This window comes from Mastomys coucha, unplaced genomic scaffold, assembly GCF_008632895.1.
Source record: "Mastomys coucha isolate ucsf_1 unplaced genomic scaffold, UCSF_Mcou_1 pScaffold23, whole genome shotgun sequence".
Classification (NCBI taxonomy): domain Eukaryota; kingdom Metazoa; phylum Chordata; class Mammalia; order Rodentia; family Muridae; genus Mastomys; species Mastomys coucha.
Window position 1 is genome coordinate 77918401 of NW_022196906.1, and position 16737 is coordinate 77935137.

Below are 16737 nucleotides of genomic sequence, written 5' to 3' on the forward strand. Positions count from 1 at the left end.
TTAGCTATCTGAAAAGATACATTATCAGCAATATGAAGAAACTTTTAGCCAAAGTGCATAGGAGTCGGGGGAGGGGAGAAGAAAGGGGTACATGAGGGAAAGATGAGGGAGAATGTAACAACCCAAATAAATAAAATTAGACATGTAAAGAGGATGTGGCAACAGATACCAATGAAATCCAAAGGATCTTTACTTGATATTTTGAAAACTTCTAAGTAAATCGGAAGCTAGAAGAAACAGTTCCATGTCTAGACATATAAGAGCTGCTGGAATTGAATGAAAGTGATATACACAACTTAACAGATCTAGAATAAGCAGTGAGATTGAAGCAGCAATGAACTATCTCCCAATAAACAGAAGCCAATATTGATGGAGTCACTGTTAAACCCTAGTGACTTTCCTATGACAACACACCTGACCAAAGCAACTTAACAAAGGGAGGGCTTAACTCACAAGAGATACCTGCTGCCCATGCGCACTGAAATGCTTTTCCTAACAGTGAGAACCACCCTACAGTTCTTTGAGAAAATCTTTTTCTCTCTTTCTCTCTCTCCTTCCTTCTTTCCTTCCTTCTTTTCTTTTCTTTCTTTCTTCCTTTCTTTCTCTCTTTCCTTCTTTTGTTCTTTGTTTTTTATCAAATATAGTCTAACAGGAGTCAAACTGAAAAAGGAAACTTCAGTTGAGGAAATGTCTCCATCAGATTGTCTAGCAGGCAAAAGCTCATTGAGTGTTTTCTTGGCTGATGATTTACTGTTCCAAGAGCCATCCCTGAACAGCTGGAATAAGAAATCAGTCTGCATAAGATAGTAATTCTATTCCTTCATGACCTCTTCTTCAGTGCCTGCCTCCAAGTTCATGTTTGATTTTCTGTCCTGACTGCTATTCATAATGTATTGTAAGATATAAGATGAAATAAACTCTTTCCTCTCAAAAAAAAATCAGCCTAAGTGCTTGTCAAGAGATAAAAATATAAATGAAACAACATAATACATGCGTAACATGTACACCCATACACACATCATGTGCACATATCCATACCATATATACACATTCACACATACCATATACACATACATATACCATTATACACATACATGTATCACATATACACATATATATACCATTACACACATACATGTATCACATATACACATACACACATACCATATACACACATACACACATCATATACACACATACACATATCATATATACATGTACATATATCATTATACAATACATATATCACATATACACATATATACATACCATATACACACATACATATACTATTACACACATACATATATCACATATACATATATACACATACCATATGCACACAAACACACATACCACACACACACACATACCATATACCATATATATACATACACACACCATATATATACCATATATCACACACATATTATACACATACCATATACATACATGTATACATACCACATATATACATACATACCATATACATGCATATACATACCATTTACATGTATACACATATACCATATACACATATACCCATGTACCACAGGGTATTATTTAGCTGAGAAGAAAAAAGCCCTGTCATTTTCAGAAAATTCAATGGATGTCAACATGTTAAGCAAAATAAGCCAGACACAGTTAGACATATCACATACTCTTTCACATATACAGAAACAATCCATCATCTCAAAAACAGAATAGTGATCACTGGGGATAGATGCAGGAGACAGATGGCTATAGTGGTCCATGTCATATGCATATATGGAAATACCAAGTGAATCCCATTAACATGTACAATTATATGTACTACTAATAATAGATATTAACTTAATGATGGAAATATAAAACCTGAGGTGGAATGAACAAATATGGATTACTCTGAAGGACTGAAGATGGACTACATGTCATCAGTCTCTAAGTAGTAAATGAAAGGCATAATCAGCAGAAACAGCAAAAACAAAGGCAGACTTCAAAAGAAACATTCAATCCAGAGGCTTACCAGGAGAGACTAGGAAAGAGTGACAAGAGGGTCCCTTACACAGCATTCTACAAGAGACTTTCATAGCCTTGAGTTTTATAAACTGCACAAGGACAGCTCAGAATGAAATAAAATTCTATGTGACCATTGACATAAAATTCTCCAGTATTAGCATAAAGAACTACGCAATATGTAGCCCTGTGTCAGACAAAGTAACATTGTCCCTAAAGTATCTCAATAAACCTAAACGTATCACACTAATGAAACAAGAGGTGGGGAAGGCAAAGGCAGGGATCCAGGCGCCTGCTAAGATGCAGTTTATTACTTAAAACAAAAGCTCAGCACCATGCTGCCCGCTATGTGTGATTTTCACTCACAGAGAAAGATCCAGAAGATTGCTTAAAAGTTGTGATCTCTAAATGGTAAGACTATTTCATTTTCTGAGTTTTTTTTTCCTCTTTTTAAAAGTGAACAAGAAAAAAAAAACACAGGAAAAAAATAGAAGACCAACTCTAAAGATGTGTTTGAAAATAAATGGGCTAGGCTGGAGACACTCCTCATGGCTTCAGTAGAGTAAGTCCCGAGGAAAGAAGCCACAGGGCACTTTATTAACATTGTCTTCCTTTTCAAAATAAGACCAAAGGCAAAAAAAGGTTAAGTACCAGTTTCAGATATTCTCTTCTGTACAATATTACATGAGGGGGAAAATGCCTTTAAAATGTAAAGAAATTAAATGGAAACCAACTTAGAAATAATATCTCTGACTGGTGGGATGATGGAGACTTTCCCCAGTGCTTCATAATAAATTTCAAGATGTCTTTAAAGAAGCATTTAATGAAACAAAAAGTTAAACCTTCAACTTTTCAAAAGTAGGTCAGAATCCTACCTAACTCTTTCAAGAGACAGATGGGGTGGCCATGGCTCAACAGCTCCGCAGCAAACTGACAGTGACTGAGTTCCTTCTGTTTATCTCTTCCTCCTTAACAAAGAGGAATACCCCTAAACACCAACTGAATATCACTGGGGACGTCAGACCAACATTTGTTAAATGGGGCTCTTCATGTTATCTTAATCACTAGTCAGTGTTGCCAAGGCTCAGTTCTGAAGACTTGTAAAGCAAGAGGCCTGACCCTCACCTCACCAGCCCATCCTACAGGCTGCCGCATTGAAGGACCCTGGCAGGTGACAAGGCAATGACAATGATTAGGAAGCTCTTCCTTACAAAGGAGTGGAAATCAGTCTCTATGTGATCTTCATCAGGCTAGTGTTACACCAAGAACCGCCTCCCCACCCCCATAACGTTTCTCCTCTTCCATGCCGCAGTCATTTGAACAATGAAGTGACATTTTCTCTTAGTCTGATCATTTCTTTTAAAAACCATTTACTTATTACGTGTGTGTGTGTGTGTGTGTGTGTGTGTGTGTGTGTGCATTACATGTGTACATGCACTACCAGTGCTACGGAGCACATGTGTGAGTCAGAGGACAACCTGTGGAGTCAGTCTCCCCTTCTACCACATGGGTCCTTGGGATTGAACTCAGGTCATCAGACTTGGCTGCAATCACCTTTACCTGCTCAGCCAACAGAGTCTGGCTCTGTTTCAGCGTGTCTTACAAGACTGACCTGCTGCTGCTGCTGCTGCTGCTGCTGCTGATGATGATGATGATGATGATGATGATGCTCTTTTAACTTCCTAGCTGTCCTGTTTGCTCTCTGTGTCAGCTTGTTAATATTTTGTACATGTTACTATATGTACTCTGAGCAATAAATTAGAGCTAACAATACCTCCTACCTCATGGTTGTTACCATCTCTAAATAACTTCCTTTGTTGGCACTTTAAGCAGTAATACAGCCTTAGAAACTAAAAATATGTTCTTTATTAGAACCTAAACTATTCAGCCAGAGGTTCTACAGTAGATACTCACAAAGTTATTTATTTATTTTTTTTTACAAATTAAAAGTTAGCCGGGCGGTGGTGGCGCACGCCTTTAATCCTAGCACTTGGGAGGCAGAGGCAGGCGGATTTCCGAGTTCGAGGCTAGCCTGGTCTACAGAGTGAGTACCGGGACAGCCGGGGCTACAGAGAGAAACCCTGTCTCAAAAAAACCAAAAAAAAAAAAAAAAAAAAAAAAAAAAAAAAAAAAGTTAGTAGTTAACCTTTTATGATCCTGTTTGGAGCCAAATTTTGAGCCATTTTGAGATACAGTCTGTTTTGATCTCATCATACTCAAACTAACCATCCTCCACATTTCTGCACCTGTCACAAATGCCTCATGAGTCCATCCAGTCACTCATTCTCTCCAGAAAATTAATTCCATTCTAGAAAGCATATTCAATACTGTGAGCACAAAACCAAATTAAGCTGGTTCCTGACTTTTAGGAACGAGGTCAATTGAAAGCTAAAGGGCCTAGCATAACATGCAAAGCAACATATAGAAACATCTCCATGTTCGCAGCAGCTTTGTCTGCACCAAACATGGCTACAGCCATGGATCTGCTTATAAAGTCCCCTAACAGTATTTTCCCGATGAGACGGGGAATGCCTCAGTCTGTACAGTGCCTACTGTGCCAGCCTGAGGGCCTGGCCTCCCCCGCATGCAGAGCACACTTCTCAGTGAAGAGGTAAAGTATGAAGAGTTGTCGGGGCAGACTCCCACCTGTGGTAAGAAGGCACGGCACACTGATACCCTGCTAGGGGCTTGCAAGGGGAGACTGCTTCCTCGTGGGGACTGATCCTAAGGAGCATGCCACAGACAGGACCTCACACTGCACCGCAGATCTCCTCAGTGTTAAAGGAGGTAAAGCCTCTGTTACGTCTGCAGCTCAAAATTCCGACGTAAATATTAACACAAAACTAACATAGCTGCTCTATGAAATTAGAAGTGTCTATGGATCCTCCAAACATAACTGCTGAATTCAGTAAATATATATGTATACTAAAATTTTATACACACACACACACACACACACACACACACACATGCACACATCCTGGCCAATTTTTAGAATTGATTTAGAATAAAAATTACCAGTGACCTTGGTTTTCCTTTTCAAGCACTTTATGTTTTCATCATTAACAGTCTTTCATCTTTGTAACACTTAATAATAGTTGTATAAAGGGATGTTATAAGAAGGGATAGCTATGAAGGGATGGTTCATCAGTAAAAAGCACCTATTGTTCTCTCAAAGGACTAGAGTTCAATCCCAGCAGTCACATTGGACAGTCTATAGCTACCTGTGACTCTAGCTCTGTGGGATCCTATACCCTCCTCTGGATTCTGCAGGCACCTTCATTTATATATCTACATACTTCCACTCATACATACACAAAATTAAAAGCAAAATCTTTAAAAAACAACAACAACAACAACAACAATTTTAATCAGAAGAAATGAAAGGTTTCCCAACCTAAATGTATTTGAGGCACATGAAAGGCTTACACATTAAGACTTCGGGGCCAGTGAGATGGCTTAGAAGATACAAGTACTTGTTACCAAGCCTGATGACCCAAATTCAATTTCTAGAGTCCACATGGAAAAAGGAGAAAACTAAAATCCACAAGTCATCCTCTGATGTCCACGAGCATGCCATGGTATGCAAGCCACTACATAGACAGAGACAGAGATACATATGTATGCATGCATGCATGCTTACACATGTATATAAATACAATAAATAGATGATAGATGATAGATAGATAGATAGATAGATAGATAGATAGATAGATAGATAGATGATTGATAGGTGTAATAATAAGAATGAAGTATGACTTAGACCCATCAGATCCCAATAATGGCACCTTAGGAGCCCCATCTTTTGATTCCTCAGATGTGCCAGCTGAAGCCTGGGGTTTAAGACAAGAGTCACAAAACAGGAGGGCAAGAGCGAAGGTAACCTGGTGACCTGATGTCCATTATTACCTTAATTCACCTCTCCTGTTAAAAATAGCACAGAAGGAGGCAAGGCCATGGCAGAGCGTCTGGATTTAGGGTTCAGACAGGCAGAAAAGCTCTGGGAGTAGAGTCTGGGCACTAGAGGGAGGTGCAGCAGGGAGAGAAATGGACCTACCTGCCCAGGGAGAAAAGGGAAACTATGCCCAATTGGTCCTTGCTTTGAAAGACCGTTTATTAAGAGGCAGTAACCAGAGGTACCAGTCTACTCAAGGGCACCCCTGGAGTAAAGGGAAACTGAGCAATGGTCCCATAGGTAAAGCTGCCAAATGAAAAGTCTACCCACGCTGTCTTTCCCAGAGAGAAATACTGAGCTCCAAAATAACAAACTGCCTCCTAAATTTCACAGCTGTTTAAAGATAGAGAGGCCACCATGCCGTCCTACAAAGTAACATTCAATCTGATATTAAAAGTAGAGAGTTGAGCCAGGCGGTGGTGGCGCACACCTTTAATCCCAGCACTTGGGAGGCAGAAGCAGGCAGATTTCTGAGTTCGATGCCAGCCTGGTCTACAGAGTGAGTTCCAGGACAGCCAGGGCCATACAGAGAAACCCTGTCTCAAAACAAAATTAAACAAAAAAATGAAAACAAACGAACAAAAAAAACTCCAAAACACAAAAAAAACAAAACAAAACAAAAACAAAACAAAACAAAACAAAAACAAAGTAGAGTTGAATTTTCATACTAAATGCATACCTTACAGCTCAATATACTTCTTTTAAAAAGCAAAACTTATGTACACATGATTATAGCTTATCTTTTCATGAAGTTTGGAAGACAATTTTCTGTTTGATGACTGTGGACTCCTATAATGGTTATACCCTGATTCTGTTTCAAGACAGACTGTTGGTGACTGCTATGATTAATCTGCTACTACAGTCTTGGTCAGGAAGGCACTCAAAGTCTGGCGAATACCAGCGTAAGTTTTAGAATACTATTGAAGAACATCTACTTGTCTAAAGTGCTATTTAAATATGCCTCTGTTTTCTAATTACTACAAACATCTGTGTGAGGCTGAATTGTCTGCATACTTATCAATCATAACATATTGCAACAGACTGAATGCAGAAGCGGATCTGAGGACCCACCTGTCCTCTACTGAGTCAGACATTAAAAAATTTACAAATATGTAATTCAATCCAATTTTATCCTCAATTATTTCAAGCTCCGAAAAAATATTATTAAAAAATGTTTTGTTTTGTTTTTTAAAAAAAGATTTATTTAGCCAGGTAGTGATGCTGCACCCCTTTAATCTCAGCACTCAGGAGGCAGAGATAGAGGAAGGCAGATCTCTGAGTTTGAGGCCAGCATGGTCTACAGAATGAGGTCCAGGACAGCCAAGGCTACACAGAGAAACTATCTCAGAAAACAAAACTCCAACAAAAAGATTAATTTTGATTTTGTGTGTCTAGATGCTTGCCTGTGGATAGGTATGTGGGTCTCCTAAACACCTGGTGCCTGTGGAGGCCAGAACAAGACCCTGGAAATGGAGCTCCAGGTGGTTGCGGGCTGTCATGCGGATGCTGGGAACTGAAACGGGGTCCTCTGCATGAGAGGCCATGCTCGTAACCACTCAGCTAGCACTTATACTGAAAACATTTGATAATGTAATGGAAGCACTAATTTATCATTGTGTAAGTAAGTTAAGAAGCACTTTAACTGCTAAGTTGTAATTCCTCTTGTGGCAAACATCAGTAGACAAACCCATAAACAAAAGCTTGGTTGGAGAAGTGTTGCTGATAATGTTTAAAGGTTTGAGAACCACTGCATCCCAAAACTAAAGCATGTTTCTATGCTTTCACATCAGGTTTTAGATATTAAAATTTGTATTAACATATTAAAGAACAGAAAATAGGATGCTATTTTAAGAAGACTATTCAATCAATTGCTAAGTCCTGCTGTTACACAGTACAGTGACTAAAGAAAACAATAAAGAGCTGTGATGCAGAGGGATGACTACAGCCGACACAGTGCAGAGGGGTGACTACAGCCAACACAGTGCAGAGGGGTGACTACAGCCAACACAGTGCAGAGGGGTGACTACAGCCAACACAGTGCAGAGTGACTACAGCCAACACAGTGCTGTGTGATACAGAAGGGTGCTCACAGACAACAGTGTTGTTACTCTGAAGGCTAACTATACATAACAAATATGCTATGCATTTGAAAAAGCTGTTAGAAAGAATTTTGAAAGTTCCCATGTGTAACTGCTGCTTTTGTGTGTCAACTTGACACACACAGCCTGAGTTATCACAGAGAAAGGAGCCTCAGTTGAGAAAATGCCTCCATGAGGCTCCAGCTATAAGGCATTTTCTCAATTAGTGATCAAGGTGGGAGGGCCCAGCACATTATGGGTGGTGCCATCCCTGGGCTGGTAGTCCTGGGTTCTATAAGAAAGCAGCCTGAGCAAGCCAGTAAGCAGCTTTCCTTCATGGCCTCTGCACCAACTCCTGCCTCTAGGTTCCTGCCCTGTGTGAGTTCTGACTTCCTTTGGTGATGAACAGCAATGTGGAAGTGTAAACTGAATAAACCCTTTCCTCCCCAACTTGCTTCTTGGTCATGATGTTTGTGCAGGAATACAAACCCTGACTAAGATACCATGAATAGATAGATTTCAAAACATGGTATTTCAATGACGCACTCAATTTTTATGAGTATATCATTATTACACTTTTAATTTAAATGGCATTAATAAGACAAATTCATGTATAAATTTGTTGAAAACCCAAAATAAAAGCATATAAAACCCCAAATAAAAGTAAACAGTAATTTTAAATAAGGGCTAAACCTGTGGTCTGATTTAGGTGGCAGCTCTTTGTACAAGGTTTAGCACCATTAACTCCATTAAGGGGCTCACCCTAGTATGCGTTGGGCCTGGAGCAAGCATTACTGTAGGTAAGCTGATTCCCAAAGGAGAAAGACGACCGTCAGGGGAGTTGACTCCATTGAAATCCTTCCTTCACTAAAGTTCTTTCAAGACAAGGTTTCTCTGTGTAGCCCTGGCTGTCCAGAAACTCACTCTGTAGACCAGATCAGACACAGAGATCTGCCTGCCTCTGCCTCCCAAGGGCTTGGATTGAAGGTATGTGCCACCAATGCCCAGGCTGAAATGTTTCACTATTTATCTCTTTAAACACATATTTACTTCTAAACTATCAATCATACTCCTAAATTACTGAGCTCCCAGGCATCTTGTTACTCACATCAAACAACAAACATGCAGCCAAACTATAGGCTTGACGTTCATGGGGAAAGGCTGTTAACATCAGCTAGTTAGACTCAGTACTGCAAAAGCACCTCCCTCTACTTCTCACAGTAAGTGCATGTGAGCAAAGGTGTAAAAACCATAGCCTGATGTTTGTATAAACAGAAAGCTGCCCTTCCCGAGTTCCAGCCCAAGAACAGAATCCCAACGTTTAAAAAAAAAAAAAAATCAACATTGAAATAAAAGAAAACAAAATCCTCATCCAAATAAAAAATAATGGCCTACAGTTCATGCAGAACCACCAAAGACCTGGAAAGTCAAAGAAGTCCTAAGAAAATGAACAATGCCAGAGGTTCAAGCTATGTTACAGAGCTATAGTAATAAAAACAGCATGGCACTGACACCAAAACAGACATGAAGATCAAAGGAACAAAACAGATGACACAAATCTGAGTACATGTAACTACAGCCAATTCTTCTTTGATGTCAAAAATACTCACTGGAGAAGAGATACCTCCTGCAGCAAACAGTGCTGAAGAGGCTGGTATCGACACATATAAGACTGGAGCTAGACCTATGTCACCCTGCACGAAGTTCACTCCAAGTGGAGGAAAGGTGTGACACCTGAAGTGGTGAAACCGGTAGAAGAAAACGTAGACAGTATGTATCCTACAGCAGTGGTCTAAGCAAAGGTTTCTTTACAAGACTCCATGTGCCCAGGAATAAGGCCAATTACTGTCAAGTGTGACCTCACAAAACTAAAAAGCTTCTGTGTAGTTTAATCTACCTACTGAAGAGGAAGCCCACAGCAGATAAGAACCATTGTTATCTATATATCTGATAGAGGAGTAATATTCAGAATATTTAAAGAAACAAACAAACAAAAAAGTCAAGGAAACAAGAGCCCCAATTTAAAAATAGACTATGGATCTAAACCGAGAGGTCTCAAAAGAAGAAAGAAAAATCTTTTAATTATCCCTACACATTAGGAAAAAATGCAAATTTAAACAACTTTGAGATTTCCACTTACCCCAGTCAGAATGGCTAAGATCAACTAAACAAGTTATAGCCGAGGCTGTAAGGAATGTGGGGAACAGGAACCCTCATCGTTGCTGGTGGTTTTGCAAACTGGTCCAATCACTCTGGAAGTCAGTGTGGAAAACCCTCAAAACCAATCCTCAGCACATGCCCAAAGGGCCTGACCTCTTACTCCACAGGTAATTGCTCGACCACATTCACTGCTGCTCTATTCTCAATAGCTAGGAAAGGAAAACAACCTAACGTCCTCCAGCTGACAAACGGATTCTGAAAGCATGGTGTGCATACACTAAGGAATATTATTCAGCTGTCAAGAAAAAAATCATGAAATTTACAAGTAAATGGCTGAATCTAGGCGATATTACACTGTGTGAGGTAACCTGGACCCGGAAAAGCCAATGTCCCACCTGTGGTGGGTTGGCTTGATGCTGCTTGTATTCTAATGCTAATTTGGACTCCCAAGACTGGTTACCCCAGACTAGCTAGGTGACCCTGTCCCCAGTTAATTGTGACTGGTAAATAAAGATGCCAACAGCTAACAGTTGGGCAGAAGAGCCATGGTGGGGTTGAGGTTTTGAGGGCTTGGAGGGAGTAGAAGAAAATCCATCCAGAGTCCGCCCTACTGGGAATCCATTCCATATAGTCACCAAACCCAGACACTATTGTGGATGCCAAGAAGTGCTAGCTGAAAGGAGCCTGATGTAGCTGTCTCCTGAGAGGCTCTGCCAAAGCTTTACAAATACAGAGGTGGATGCTCTCAGCCAACCACTGGACTGAGCACGGGGTCCCTAACAGAGGCTCTGCCAAAGCTTTACAAATACAGAGGTGGATGCTCTCAGCCAACCACTGGACTGAGCACGGGGTCCCCGATGGAGAAGTTAGAGAAAGGAGTGAAGGAGCTAAAGGGGTTTGCAACCCCATAGGAAGAACAACAATATCAACCAACCAGACCTCCCAGAGCTCCCAGGGACTAAACCACCAACCAAAGAGTACACACGTAGGGATCCATGGCTCCAGCCGCATATGTAGCAGAGGATGGCCTTGTTGGGCATCAATGGAAGGAGAGGTCCTTGGTCCTATGAAGGTTCGATAGATGCCCCAGTGTAGGGGAATTCGAGCACAGGGAGGCGGGAGTGGGTGGGTGGATGGAGGAGCGCCCTCATAGAAGCAGGGGGAGTGGGAGGGATGGAATAGGGGGTTTCCGGGAGGCAGGGAAACTGGGAAACGGGATAACATTTGAAATGTAAATAAAGAAAATATCCAATTAAAAAACAACAACATAAAAAGGAGAAGAAAAGAAAAATATGCACAAGAGGAAAAAGTAGAAATAGCTATGGGTTAAGAGACAGGAGAGTGTGACCCTGAGGACTGCCCAACTGGGAAATAGATTTTAACAGCATGGAGGGTGGGCAGCTACCCAACTATTGTGCTGCTCAAGGCTTATTAAAAATATAAAGGCTGTGTGCATTTTTTTATCCAGGAACTCTGTAATCAAAGATGGGGTAGAAGCCCCAGGATGGGATTTAAACCAATGTTCTAGCTTATTTGTGGATCATGATTCTGAATCTTTAGATGTGAGTCTACAACCGGAGTCACTGCAGAACGGAGGAATGGGGTAAGGGACTGCAGAGCAGAATGGGAAGGATCTCTAAAGAGGAGGGTAGTGAGACTCAGATGCTATGGAAGAAGAAAGGAAAAACTAGTGAGTGAAACTTTCGGGAGGGAGGGAAGAGGAGGGCAATATTGAGGAGTGGGAAGAGGATTACGAACATGATGATTGAAAAAAAAACATAGAGAAACACGTCACTATGTTTACTTAAAATATACATCATATATATAATTTATATATATATATATATATATAACATGTATATTATATATATAATTTAAATGAAATTATGCCACTTGGGTGAAAATGTTTCCCCCAAAGAGCCACATGCTAACAACAGATCTCCCTTCCAGTCATTTGTCAGCGGAGTCCAAGGGAGTCCCCAAACCAATATAGGTATGCTGTTGCCCGTGACTGTCTCCCAAAACCTGAAGGTCAGACCCTATTGCTGAAGACCGCATACCTCAGTCACAGAACATGGGGAAATCAAGCTGGAAGTGACCTGAAAGCTTCCTCCCTGAGGATGTGCTCTCATAGTTTCTCAAGGTGTTATGCAAGTTGCCAAGAAAAGCAATTAAAACTCCTACCCAGCTGTAAAGCCTAAAACCCACAAGAATGGCCAGCACAGCAAACACAGTGACATAGTCACCTATTTGAACTAAACCTAGCCAGTTCCCTGTGACTAATGAGCTCATGGACCCTAGAGCAGAACCTACTATTATTGTGTTCCTAAACCAGTGTAATTTCTAACTTAACACCCATCCTGAGACCCACAGTGAGGTGTAGCCTTAACCCTTCATCAAAGAAGCTTCATTTTTGGCAGATGGAGACAGAGACTCACACCTATCAAAGTGCAGACAGCAACAACAGGTGCCAAGCCTTGCTAATAGATACAGCTACAATAAAACTCCTGTACTTAAGACTCAGAACACTGTGGAAGAGGGGGCAGAAAGATTATAAGAGCTAGAAGATCACGTCACCTGCTGCAAGATTCTGAATTCTATTATGACAGGGAAGCTGCGCCCATAAAATATTAAACAATATGGTCTCCTAAATAAGACCCGAACAGCAATACCATCAGTTGACATATCAACATGGATGGGGGAAATTTCATAAGACCCCATCTCCTGATGAAGACTACAGGCAATTAATGCATCTGAGAGAAGAATCAGCCCCTCCCAGGAGTGAGCCCTCTCACGGGTTATCCAGTCCCAAGTCATCCCTAAACCCGTGTACATATGAACAGCACTAAATGAACTCATCAGGTCGTCTTATATACAATATAGCAATAGTTAAAGAACATATGCTGTTAGAGGGAGTGAAAGAGAGAACACAGGGAGAGAGTATTGTGCATGAAAGATCATGGTACTCATGCATGAAAGTTTCAAAAATAAAATGAATATAAAAACTCAAAAATGTCAAAAATGTGATATGCAATATAAAAATGAGGTTAATTGCTATAATATGGTCAAGATTTTAATTACCTGAGTACATGGTAACTATGCATGTCACAGAGAAGAAACACATGTAACCACTTGAGATGACATTTCGCTTTATTATTATAATCATTTTTAGTATATGTCTGTATCTTGTAATAACATGTTCTGTATGTTAAATACACACAATAAAATGCATTTAAAAGTAAAATATAAGCTAGTAGAATAATACAAGCTAAAGGATATAAAATTTTTGTAGTCCATACACAGATAACATATTTGAAAAACATCAAAAATGAACAGTCCTCAGCACCACACAGCTGTCAGCCTTAGGGGAAAGCGCATGACCGCTGGAACACACGACTGCTGAGGCGATGATGCGGGAGCGATGCAGGACCGCCACTGTCAGACCCAGCCAGATGCCCTGCCCTTGCAGTATAGTGTGTGAAACCCGGGACACAGCAATGAAGCGCCTCACTGACTCAAGCACCCACGCCTCGCTTAACCAATTACTGGCCTTAACTATCACCAACTGACCTAGAAAGAAAAATAATTTTAGAGTGGATGAGACAAAATTTAAGAAGCTGAATGAGGCCACATTTCCTAGCCAAATTATAAACTCAATAACAACAATTTTAAGTTCTGGGTTGACAGTAACTAATTACATACAATGAGTCAGACACTAAAGATGTAAAGGATAAAAGAGGAAGCTAAGAGGTAAAGAAGAATTCTCTAGGGGCTGGAGGGGCTTCAGAAGTGACACCACTCAGGAGAGAGGGAGGAAGGTGTGGCGGCAGATGTGACATTTCCCAACTCAGCACAGGAAGATCGATGACTGCATTGTGAACACTGAGCCCAGCACAACTTTAATTACCCAGAAGCAGTTCTGGTCAGATCGCAGACTTTGAGACACAAGCTTGTAAGTTCACTATCCTAAAACTTGGATCATTTCTAAAACCACATTGCTTCTTTGTGTGCATAAAACATTCAACTGGGAATCTATTTTTACAATAGAAATAAGCTTTGCATTAAAAAGAACTTTGGAAATTATCTGAGAAAATATTGAGACTATTTAGAAATCAAAAATGAGTCCAATACATAGAGACACCTTGCGCGTGGAGTTGGACAATTCAGCAGCTAAGGCGGCAGTCACTACAAAGTGATCTATGCAGGAAGCAGTTCCTATCAAAGCTCCAGGATGTGCCTGCAGACAAGCTCATTTTACAAAACACACAGAGAGGCCGAGAGATGGCTCAGCAGTTAGGAGGGCTTGCTGCTCTTCCAGAAGAACCAAGCTGGGTTCTGAGCATACAAATCTGGTAGTTCAAACTGCCTGTAACCCAACTCCCAGGGATCTGATGTGTGTGTGTGTGTACACGCACACGCACACACACACACACACACACACACACATACACACACACACACACACTCATAAAAATAAAAGACATCTTTTAAGACAGGCAGAAGCTCTAAAGTAGATTTGAAAAATTTCAGAAGCCTGTAAGAAGTCACTCTCTGTGTTAAGGTTCAAGGGTGTGTGGTAACAGAAGATAGATATTTAGGTCAGCAGCACAGATTAGAGAGCAGAAAGAAGCCCTTAGAACTATGTCCAGCTGGTGTGTGTAAAAGATGCCTGAGTGAAGGAGGAAGGGCTGTTTTTTCTAATGGCATTAGAGTAACAGAGACCTGACTCTGGGGCCTAACCACAACTCCTTGGACAAAACAAAACAAAACAAAACAAAACAAAAAAAAAAAACTCAAAATAAACCACTATCTTACATGCAAAACATAGAACAAGTGCTTATAAAACATTGAGCTGTATATATATATATATTGTCACTTATTCCTTAATAGAGATTAGAAAAGAAACTACTTTTGGTCACAACACAGGAGAAAAACTTTAATGCTATAAACAAAGCACAAGAATCATTCTTAGACTTGACGACAAAGCACAAGAGAGCAAAAGAAAATCTGTTACAGTGGACCACAATGAAATTAAAATCTTTCCTTCTTGAAATATCCTTCCATCTGTGAAGACGGTAAGTAAAGTTGCAGAGTGTGAAAAAAAAAAGATTTGCAAGCCATACATTTTGAGAAAGGTTTGTATCAAGAAAAATAAAGAACTCTCAAAAATCAACATAAAAGACTACACACAAATAATTCATTTAGCAAATGAGAAGGAAAAAAAACCCACCAAGAACAAAATTAAGAAAGATACTGAGTTAAATTCATGTTCAATTCCAACATCTTATGAAAATGCACTTTAATAGTACAGTAAAGTGCTGCAGGCCTGTGAGAGCGAGTTAAGAACCGTGTTAACACCAGATGCTGATGACAAGCCAGAGCAAAAGGCACTGCTGACAGAACATGCCCCTGGCACTGCTGTCCTGGAGAGGTGCTGGTCGCTTCTTCACAGGCAAACAGACTTATCCTACAACCCAGTACACTTACGTCCAGCACACGTCCCCGAGTGATGAAAGCCATGTTCATACAGGCAATCTGTGCATGATTGGTCTTAGCAGCTTTACTGGCTATTATGAAAACGAGGGGCTACTATCCTTCCATCAGCTATGCCATGACATTCTGCGTCACCACGCTGTCAGGCAAGACTCAGAAATCAAAAGCCACTGCCTTACCCAACAACTGGCATTAGAGCGTAAGTGATGTACACCAGTGTCAAGCCTCTATAATAAACAACTCCAGTTATATAGCAGTCTTGAAATGACAGAACTACAGGGATGCCTGTTAGTGAGCGTCTCAGGTTAGAGGGTGGAGAATAAAAGGTATTACTGATCTGTATCTTGACTGGAGCCAAAGGTCACCAAACAAACAAACAAGCAAACCAAACTCATGCATGTAATTGAACTGTGCATCATGATACACACGAGTACAAAGAGGAGTCTGCTGGATCATCTCACTGTATTAGAACCAACTCCCAGACTCTAATATTGTCTGATGGTTATAAAATACCGGGGACACCAGGTAAAGGGAACAGAGACTCTTTCTATGTAGTTTTCCTATTAATGCATTCCATCTATAATGATCTTGAAAATAGGAAATAAAAACGCAAAACAAACTAACAACAATAAAACCAGTATCCTTTTTTTAAGAAACAGTGTCTTACTACGTGGTCAAGGCTGGCTTTGAACTCAGGACTTCCTCAGCTTCCCACATACCCACATTACAAGCACATGCCACCACTCCAGGCCTCTATCTGTGCCTCCCTCTCCCTGCACAGTGACTGCTGTCATGCAGGGCCCTATGCAAAGGGCCCTCATACTCACTAACCCATCTCATACCTGTGGGCCACCATCCTTCCTTCTTATCCTTCCTTCCTCTATGCCACCCCCCCCCCCATGTCCCTTAGCCCACATGGACCCTTCATTCCCCCGGACAGTCCCTCTTTTTGCTTTAGCTTTTTGATCACAGTGTTCCAGGACCTTCTCCCTGCCCCCTTATGATCTTCCTACTTCCTCATGAACTTCTTGCTTCATGGAAAGGGATTTTTTTTTT

General features: G+C 40.7%; 1 protein-coding gene across 4 annotated transcripts in view; it reads right to left on the reverse strand.

Moving 5' to 3' along the window:
- Lca5 (lebercilin LCA5) overlaps positions 1-16737 on the reverse strand; it is a 56568-nt gene that overhangs the window by 13108 nt on the left and 26723 nt on the right. The gene's annotated exons all lie outside the window — the stretch shown is intronic.